We start from the raw sequence: 10,216 nt of genomic DNA on the forward strand, positions 1-10,216 counted from the left end.
AAGAGCATTCTGAGGTTATTAAGAATAAGATCCTACAGCTATGCCAGCAGCTCTTTAGCGTTGCACCCGTCTATGGGGGCCAAGATAGCTCAACACACTGCATCATCAATTAGACAACATGTGCTGCAAATACACACAACCAAAAAATAAATAAATAAATAAATTGCATCCTTCAACATCTGTATGGTGAAAGATCATCAATGCTCCATTAATTTAGTGTTTACTTTGATATTGATTTCTTTCTGCCAGACTTCTGCAAAAGGACTGCAAAATTAACAATACCCTATCCAGCCATTTGGCAATGACAACAGCTCTTCTGGATCTCCACTAAAGCATCTATAAGTGGGAGAGATTTACACAGATGCATTCACTGCGTCCCTGAGCAGGAATTGGCTGTGGCTCAGAACCAACCACAGGCAGACCGATCTGGCCTTAATCAGAGCCATGTTGTAGTAAAGCACAGATCTGGGTCTCTGTTTCCCATTTAAGGCAGTGCAGCATTGGTATACCTCTGCCAGAATTACAGCATTAGACAACTTTAGTCTCCATACAAGAACACTGAGACAATTCACATAGTACCAACTGTTTTCATACTGTTCCCTCTTAAATGTGTTCTCTGCCTACAAATACTGTAATGCTACACTGATCATCAGAGCAGAGATGATGCATTCGCTGGCTCCCACCACAGCCATCATCATATAACATATACTTATGGGACTACACAATATAAAGGCTGTTTTATTGCACTCTTGTGATGTCAATGAGCACAGGAACAGCTCCACTATAAGGTCAACCTCTTATCAAATCTGTGGGTAAGCCTACAAGAGCAGCTCACATGGTATCAATGGCCATATTACAATATTTACCCAAAGATAATGGCATTCATACCTAATTACAAATGCAGCCAGTGTTTTCATATATGAGAGGGCTGACATGGTCAGTTATCAGCTCTGAATCTTGTGAAACCGAGGCTGTCGTGACATAAGACAGAGGCCTGATAGCAAATGGGCTGTGATTACATATGTATGTTTTCTATGATAACATGCTGACCTCTTAATCGGCAAGTTTTATATTTTCAGATTAACACGCTGCACTAGTGTTGGCCTACATCCTCTTGTTTAAGTTATTAGCCCCCAGATATGACATTTTTCAATAGATTAGACTATTTAGCCAGAGTGTTTGTGTATGACTTTGAACAAGCCTATTGCTGAATTAAAATCCGCCTTTAGGACCTGTGCATGGGGTCATTTTAAAGCTGGGAAAAGTCGATACTGGGAAGAATTGGTTATGAGAGAATATTTTGTTGTTTTAAAAAGAGTTTTTTTTTTTTTTTTTTTTTAAAAAGGCCACAATATCCCACAAATTGATGTTGGAAAGTGGATATGGGACACCTTCCTCTTTGACCTCTCCAAGAATTTTGCTTTTGCACATCTTCATAGTCTCAACATCTGAGTCATACTTGTTTTGTACACACGAGAAGTGACAAGAGTAGTTGTGCAAAGAATGAAAAAAGCAAGGTTGGGAGAGAAGCCTACGCCTACCTCACACATCTGCACATCTTGCCAACAGCAAGTGGGTTGAGTCCTTTAGGACTCAATTATCAAAGTAATTGAATTATCACAGAATATGTTTGAGATTTGAGCAACCACCTGGACTAAGGAATCATCATCCTGAAGAATATACACAAAAACATGTTGAATAGATATGATACAGTCTGGACCTGGACTTTTCTGTCCATTCTTATCTTCTTTTTTATTTGGCTGATAAATCTATTCATTCCAACCTCTTGTTCAGTCTGTGAAAAGGTCAGTCAGTGTCTTCCTCATTCAGCTTCCAGCACTGAGGGTTAAAAGTTGAAAGCGAGATAGCAGAGTGGTGGCAGCAAGAACCGAGGAAGGGCGAGGCATGGCGAAGAGGAAAACGCTTGGCTAGCGCTAACGTTTGTGGTCCATGTGTAAGGCCAGTGAGTCATAGACTGGCAGGCTAATGTGTTTGTTTCCACGGTGGATTGACTGTAGGATTAATGAAAGTGTTCCCCTTTTGGGCTGCAGCCAGAATTTAAACAGAGCTGGTGATGATTAGACAGAGATGATTATCCTGGAGGCCCTGTCTGTCTCTGACTATCTGTGCACCTTCTCTCATCTTTTGTTCTCCTCTTACAGTTTAAGTGTTGCTTTAATCTCGGTTATTGATGATTTGTCTTTGAGACGAGCGCCGGCACGTGGCAGAGCACTTGTCTGAGCAGAGTTCACAAAGCCACACATCTAAAGAAACAGCCATGCTTGAATAACTGTTTTGTGGTTTGATTGTATGTTCTGTTCCTTTGGGGCTTTTTACAGTACACAGAATAATGGCTGTTTTCAGTTACGTGACCTACTGCATGAGTTACTTCTCTCAAAGTGAAGTGCGCTTTCACACACCACCAGTAGACAAGTGTCCTGCAACTGTAAAACTCCAGCACACAATATACCGAACTCACACTTGATTCAAACCTCTCCAAATACAGCTGTGAAGTAGTATACACAGCTACTGTTAGCCTAAACCACTATCCACCAAGGTCTGCGGCACCACACCAGTCCAGCTGTTGGTAATAAACCCTTAAACTTGGTGTAGGTCTGACAATCATGTAAAGACGCGAAGACAAAGATCTGAGCTCAACTGAGCGGAGCCACAGGATGACATTATACTATTAAGCATGTCCCAGTAAGCTCTGATAAACCTGTACACGCTTCAGGCTTCAACAGACACTTAGGCACTGCTGGCAGTTAATGGAAACATGTATCACACGTAGGCACATGACTACATGTAAATATCAAGTATTTAGGTGCAATATTGGAACCAAAATACTGTGGAGTGGTATTTGAAGCTTTATCTTTTTACAGTTTAAATTATTGATTGCAGTGGAATTAATAGACTTTTAATAAATATTATTGGTTGCCAAAGACACTCTGGACCACCTTCAAGAGTTCAGAATCAAACTGAGGGAGCAAAGGATGAGAACCATCTGTCAGGATGCTTATGACTTCATCACTTTACTCTAACATCTCGGTGTCGTCTGGGATTTCCCTATAATTTCTCTGGCCATTGTGACTATTGTAATGAGCTTACTCATACGCCTGGATTCATGACCAAACCATGCTGTCAAGAGAAATGTTAGCGCACTCTTGATCTGTGTTTTGTAAACTATTTCAAGGACTGACTGACTCACTCTGTATGTGTTCGGCCTCCTTAAAAGATGAAGCATTTGTGTGCATTTCTTATAAATATGGTTAGTATTTTAAGACATTTGCTCATCAAGTGCAACTGGTCCTGCTGTTAAATAATATTATCTTTAGTCTTATCATTTTTAATCTCCTGTAGGAATATTAAACAGGAACTCCACAGATTTCACACATTAAAGTCTGTTTAGTGGTCTTGGGGAATACTACTGCATACGTGTAAATAAGTTGTATTGTCTTTTTAGTCTTATGTGTATTCAGAAAGTCTGACACTTGAACCAGCGTCAGTTGGAGATGAAGACTACAAGTTAAATTAATATATGAAAATAAATCAAATCTGTGGCTGTGGAGTTAAACAGGAGGGAGTTTATCAGACCTCCGCAGCCCGCTCCTCATCTCTGCCTGAGGCTAGCAGCTTGAGACAGCATTAGCCGCTATTGGCATAACACAGCTGAATGTCTGACAAGACTATTGTTGGCTGAGTTGCATTGTGGGTAATGTAGGTGCCAGGTTTTCAAAGGGAAGAAGAATGCATGGAATAAAAAAAATGTATCTGGTTCTGCTGCATTAATGTCAGGCTAAACAAGGTTCACACACTACACCAGGATACTGACATTTTCTTCAGGACACATGTGCACAACCTGTCCTCACTGTTTCCTCCCCACCTCCAGTTCAGGCAATCATTAAGTCCTCTAATACATGTCCCATCAAAGTGCTGCCTATGGAGTCATGCTCTTGTATTTATGGATCTATACCATATAGAGGTTTGATGATCTCTTGGTCCACATATATGACGACTCCTCAACAGTACGACATTGTCACAAGTGACATCCTGTCTTTTCCTTGGGCTACACACCCCACTTCATCATACAGAGCATTACAAAGTGCAGTTGTAGTATGTTCTCACTCTCCTGCCTCTAAGAGCATTTGTTGTCATGGCTGATGATAATAATTGAAAGCGACTGTTTATTCCATATTATGCATGCATGAAGTGAATATGTGGGGGAATATGTCACTGCGCTTTGTTTATTCTGGTGTGAACACACCAGCCATCTGTGCCCTGACAGACGTGAAGCTATTACATCAACACTGAGCTCTGGCTCCTCAGGTAGAGGAGCATAAATCATTCAGTATTAGCCAAAATAATAACAAGCTCTTCTGGATTACATGCTGAGAAATGATCCACGCTCGCCGTCTCTTGTCTATCTCACTATTGTAGACTCTGTGATGTTGGGAGAGGCACCGATAGAGCGTATATTGTACTTGAGTAAATGTACTTAGATTACATCCCACCACTGGTATGAGGCGGCTCAGACGTTTTGAAAATCGAAGCCAAAACAGCATTTCTTTGTGGTCATGCCCCTGTTCAGCCTGTGTCAGAATACCAAATTTGATATTTTCAGTGTCACCGCTCTTTAATCTCCCCTCATTTTCTATCACCTCTCTACTGTCTTTTATGAAAGAAAGGAAAAAACATGGATTTTTCATTAGTACAGTACTATCAGTTTTGCTGCCTCAGGCCTTATGTTTGCCACTCTTGCCTGAACTGTCTCTGCATGGTCTAAAATATCTGAGTCAACTTCACCTGCAGTGATAAATATGTATTTGGCTAACAATGTGAAAAGAGTGAAATGTGCACTTACTGTACTGCAGCATGTTTCATATTCAGTATGTGGGTAAACGCTAAGAAATCGCAAAAGGTGTGACACTGAGGCAGCTGAGTTAAGTCACCCTGCATGTAGCGGCACCAGAGTCATGTTCAGTGCCACATGTTCTACCACAAACACACATAAAACATTAAAGTAGGTCATAGGTAACAATATGGTATTACTTTGGCTAATGTGCTGTAAATTAGACATCCAAGGGAGGGATTCAAAGATATTCCCCGGGTGGTGACATCATCTCTTCCTGTCTCCACTGCCAGCCCCCTGACCTTGTACAGACTGTGTTGTAAGTGAATACTCCCTCTAAATGGAGCATCAAACAACGGGCCCTCTCCAGGCTGCACGATGGGACTCTGCGCTTTGACGTAGGTGATATCCTCGTTACTACCTGTGGCAGAAACACACGAGACACGGCAATGTGGTTCACATTTACAATTTATAACTCATGGTCAAACAATCCGATTGGGTTTATGAACGCCGTCTTTGCAGAATACAAACAATGTGAGTGAACCCTTTTGAATTACCAACATTTATGTATAAAATTGTCTCCAAATATGGTCAGATCTTTATCTACGTTTCAATGCTGAACAAACACAATCTATTCCGACTAATAGCACACAAATTATTGTATTGTTCTTGTCCGTACGGAATTCTCTGATCTCAGAAGACGATCAAGAGTCATTGATTTGCATAAAGCTGAAAGTGTTACAGAGTCATCTCAAAGAGTTTAGCTATCCGTCAGTTTACAGTTAGACAATCTGTCTATAAATGGAGATGATTTGGATCTGTGGCTACCCTCTGAAGAAGTGGATGCAGAATGCTCAATGAGGTAAAAGACTAAAGGCTTAAAGGAATCATAGGAGGTGATTAACATCTCTGTTCATGAGTCTACCACACACATATCATGGTGCATGACGTCTGTGACAGGACACCATGGAGGAAGCAGCAGCTCTCCAATTAAAAACCGTCACTGCGCTGATCATACAGTGTTTGTCAAAAGTGGAGACGTGGATTTTGCTGCAGAAATTAGTTGAAGAAATTAATATGTTTGTTTTTTTGTGAATCTGGCTCACCGTTTGAATCGGTTGTAACAGCTTCATCCTCCATGAAAGAGCAACATACACACTTTTTAGAGCCACCTTTCAAGTTTACAGGGGCTAAGTATTTGACACAAAAAACAGTTTTCAGTGGAGCATTTCTTTAAGAGCCACTGGGAATCCCAGCCACCTCCTCATGAATCCCTGTGATTACACTGACAGAAAAACATGATTGAATTAAACTGCGATGGAGGCAGAAAACACGGACATTTCCCACAGTGCAGTGAGGTCATGGTTTTGGCTTGAAGTCTGCTGAGACCTCGAAAGATAACGGAGCTCTATCTCTGAAAACATGATGAAAAGACAACTCGACGTCTCCACTGAGTTGTCTGCTCCACAAATACCAGTCAAAAAATACTCTTATGGAGCAAATTTAGGCAGCCTGTTAGACCCAGATTAGCAATAACTGCTACAGAAAAATGTTTTCAACAGCTGGGTCGCGTCGAGAGTGTAGATACTTTCATTCTGTGTGGTTAAATATCCCAGGTCCATGTTTCATTGTCGGCTTTTTTTTACTTGCGACAGCCATTATTACAATCTGCAGGAAAAATGGGTCTGATGATGTAATTCACAAGTTTTCTACCAGTATGACAAACTCTTGTGATGTCTAATTTCTACAGGCTGTGAAGAAGTGTATTAGTTTAGGATTATTTCAATTCTTTACTGAATACTGATATCAGAAGTAGACACTCATCTTAACAAAGTGATGTGAACATTGCTACATCATTCTCGACACCAGAAATGAATGTCACACTCTTTTTCACCTTTATACAGTTTTTTTTTCCAAGCAGTTTCTTGTTTTGTCCACCCCATTCAGGAATATAATAGAATTCACCAAACACCTCCATAGTAACACAACGCTGAATCAACACCTCTCTAAATCAGTTTCAACAAAAACTGAATATTTTAAGTTTCATCAAGGAGGACGTATTCCAGGGCGGTTGTATTAGACTGCATTAGTTTTGGCCAGGTGTACCTAATAAACTGGCAGCTTTAGTATTATTAAGTATTTAGACAGCTCACGTCCTGGTTCAGTGTGTTTGAACGGTGATGGTTGCTGTTTGCACGTAAACCATAAAAGCAAAGCGTCTCCACGGCTGAGCCTGCATGTACCACTGTACTTCAAACCAAAGTTTCACCCGGCGAGGGGCATTCTGTCACCAGCTATGATTAATGGCGCAGCCAACCAGAGGGCGCAGATAGTCTATAAAAAGATTAAAGTAACTTCATTAGTTTTATTTTCTCTCTTGCTTCTAAGAAACAGCCATCAACACTGTTCATAGTTTCAGCATTTAGGTCACAGTTTCAGCTGCCAAAATGTCTCAGCTCAGTATTTATATCATGGCTGCCTGATTGTGCCTGATTCTATGTATGGTCAGGAGGAGAGGACGTACTGCAGGTATGCGCCACAAGCAGAGCTCATAAATTTTGCTGCCAAAGGCTTGAGTGGCAGCTCGGTCCAATTGTCTCATGTCTGTCTCTCCCCTCGCTGCTTTTCTCTTTCGATCTCCCTCGCTTTTCTCTGCAAAGTGATTAAATTCTCCTGTTGCATTTTGGCTGAGATTCAAAGGTCAGACACTTTACAGTCATAGCTGTGGCATGCACTGGCAACACACACAGCTCGGCACTGCACAGACGTCCATGCGGAGAAGACAAGTGAGTTTTATGTTTATGCTCTTAGTCTCTGGGTTCAGACAATCAGACTGGAAACAGATAATTGTAATTGCTGCATTAAGTCATCTGACAAGCCATGAATCTATTCTGGTGAGCACGGATTTAGCCCAGTTTGTGAAGTGAGTCATTAGGGACATGACTGCCTTCGTTCACTGGCCCCCCGGGGGAAAAGTCTTGACAAATACGCCACAACTGCCTTTTGCATCATGGAACTGATGTTTATGTCGACGAGGCAGGTTTGTTGCTTATTGATCGACATACACTTTTACAAATCAATTAATGCATTCTGACTAACTGTTGGTTGGTTTTGGCTTTTGATTTAATTATTGAGGATAATTTAAAACAGTGGTTCTCAAAGTGGGGCCCCAGGACCCCCAGGGGTTCTTCAGTGGGTTCCTGGTGGTCCCCAGCAAGAAGGGGAATAATTCATTTTCACTATAATTCCATCCATAAGTAACAATGACAGAGTGTATGAATATTTTGGTCAAGGGTTTCAAACATTTTCTGTAATAAAACCTCTAACAGCAAAAATCTTATCAGACGAGGGACCCTGGGACAAAATATAATCAAATGGGGCTCCATGGTCTAATTTGTGTCAGTTTAGGGTCCTGGACGTGAAAAGGTTTGAGAACCACTGATTAAAAACATTAACTGACGGGGTAAAACTTTTCCACATTTAAATGTTTTTCTCACGCACTAGCAGAAAAACTGATGAAGTTTTTACTCCTAAATTGCTGCATATCTGTTTCTTGTCCGTGAGGTCAGATTTGAAAGATTAAAAGATCTCTCTTTCTTCATTCGTTAAGTCACATAATTGTTTCTAATATTTTTGAGGAATTTCTCTTTCTCTCTCTCAACATTGTGGCGACAACATGTCCCCGTCTCAGTAATGGGTGTAATTGCTGTGATTGCAGAGGTGTAGTCATTGCACAGGTCAGTTGTTGTTCTCAACACACACACACACACACACACACACACACACACACACACACACACACACACACACACACACACACACACACACACACACACACACACACACACACACACACACACAGCGACATCCTTTCACCGTAACAGTGAGACACTGTCTGACTCAAACACACAGATGCTAATGTTATGAGGCCTGTAAGAGGGGCATCCCAAAAAAAAGAAGTTAGGGGGAAGAACTGAGACTTTTAAAAACATTTCCATTTAAGTGACTTTCACTGTAATTCAGTTAGTCTATTAGCCCTTTATGTAAAGCTATACTTATTTATTTCACTCAGTTATCTAGATCTACTGCAGCCTGAACTGTGCATGCAAACGTAATAACCTCACTGTGTATGGCACAGGAACATGATAACACATGTCAAACATGTATGCGTTCAACATGGAACTGAGGTACAGCATTTTTTTTGACAACCAAGATGGCTGCCACTGATGTGGAGAGGTCTGTTGAACCCGCTCACGACAGTATGAAACAAACTGGACAGTGTATTTTCTCTAAAAGAGGAACAAACAACTGCACTTACAGTATTCGTTGTACCGCCAGGATTTGGTAAAGGTTTAATTTACCAAATGGCCCTGCTCTGCACTATGTCACATATTTTGTTGCTCTGATAGGATGTATGTCTATACAATGGTATCCAGGGGCATTTTAGTCTGCAACCATTAACAGCCCGCCTTGGAAACTGAAAATGAACTGAGAGGTTCCAGAGCCATTTGCAAACGTGAATAAGTCTGGCGATGCCAGGCTAAGCTTTTGAGACTCGTTTACCGAAAACATCAGCTGTAATTATCGAAATAAACACCTCATTCAACACCTGCTGATTGCACAGTGTCCTGGTGAATGTGCAGAAACCTCTGAGCAGTGAAGACACTAACTGGTCTGACGGCTTTTCTTTCATCCCTTCTCCAACATCCAGACAAGTCCACATTACCATAAAACCAGAGTAAATTATTCACATTTCTGTTGAGACTGTTTTACAGGAGCTGGTAGAACAACAAGAGAAGAGAGAATAAGAGAACACTGTTCTGATGATGTTCCCATTTTACAAGCTGTTGTCACTGTGTACTGTGTAAACTAAAATTCAAGGTTAATGTTACAAACATCAGGATGAAGTCAAACGCCTTCCACGACCTTTTCAACATCTGAGCGCTAAAGTCATGTGATAAACTGGCGAGGCCCCGCCTCTTGTCCAGCATGAGCAGGGAGAGGCTCCAATCTCTGTGACTCTGCAGAGGATAAATGAGTAGTGATGATGGATGGATGGCAACATTAAGTTAATTAACATAGGTATGACAAAGGTATACACTGAAATGTTACTCAAGTGATTGTTATGCCAGATGCCGTGTAATTTAAAGAGGGGGCTTTAGGCTCTCTGGACTGTGTGGTGTAAATAATGGCATCAGTACAACAGAATTCTCTCTGTGCTAAATGTAGACACGATTAACAGCCAAAAGCAGCGTTTGTGTCTTTTTGCAAAACTGATGTGTTATGAGCTACAACAGCCAACTGACTGATGACATGAGAAGGTGGAAACTATGATCAGATGTGTTTTATTCTTATTTCCACATTACT

Source organism: Seriola aureovittata, chromosome 15, assembly GCF_021018895.1.
Source record: "Seriola aureovittata isolate HTS-2021-v1 ecotype China chromosome 15, ASM2101889v1, whole genome shotgun sequence".
NCBI lineage: Eukaryota > Metazoa > Chordata > Actinopteri > Carangiformes > Carangidae > Seriola > Seriola aureovittata.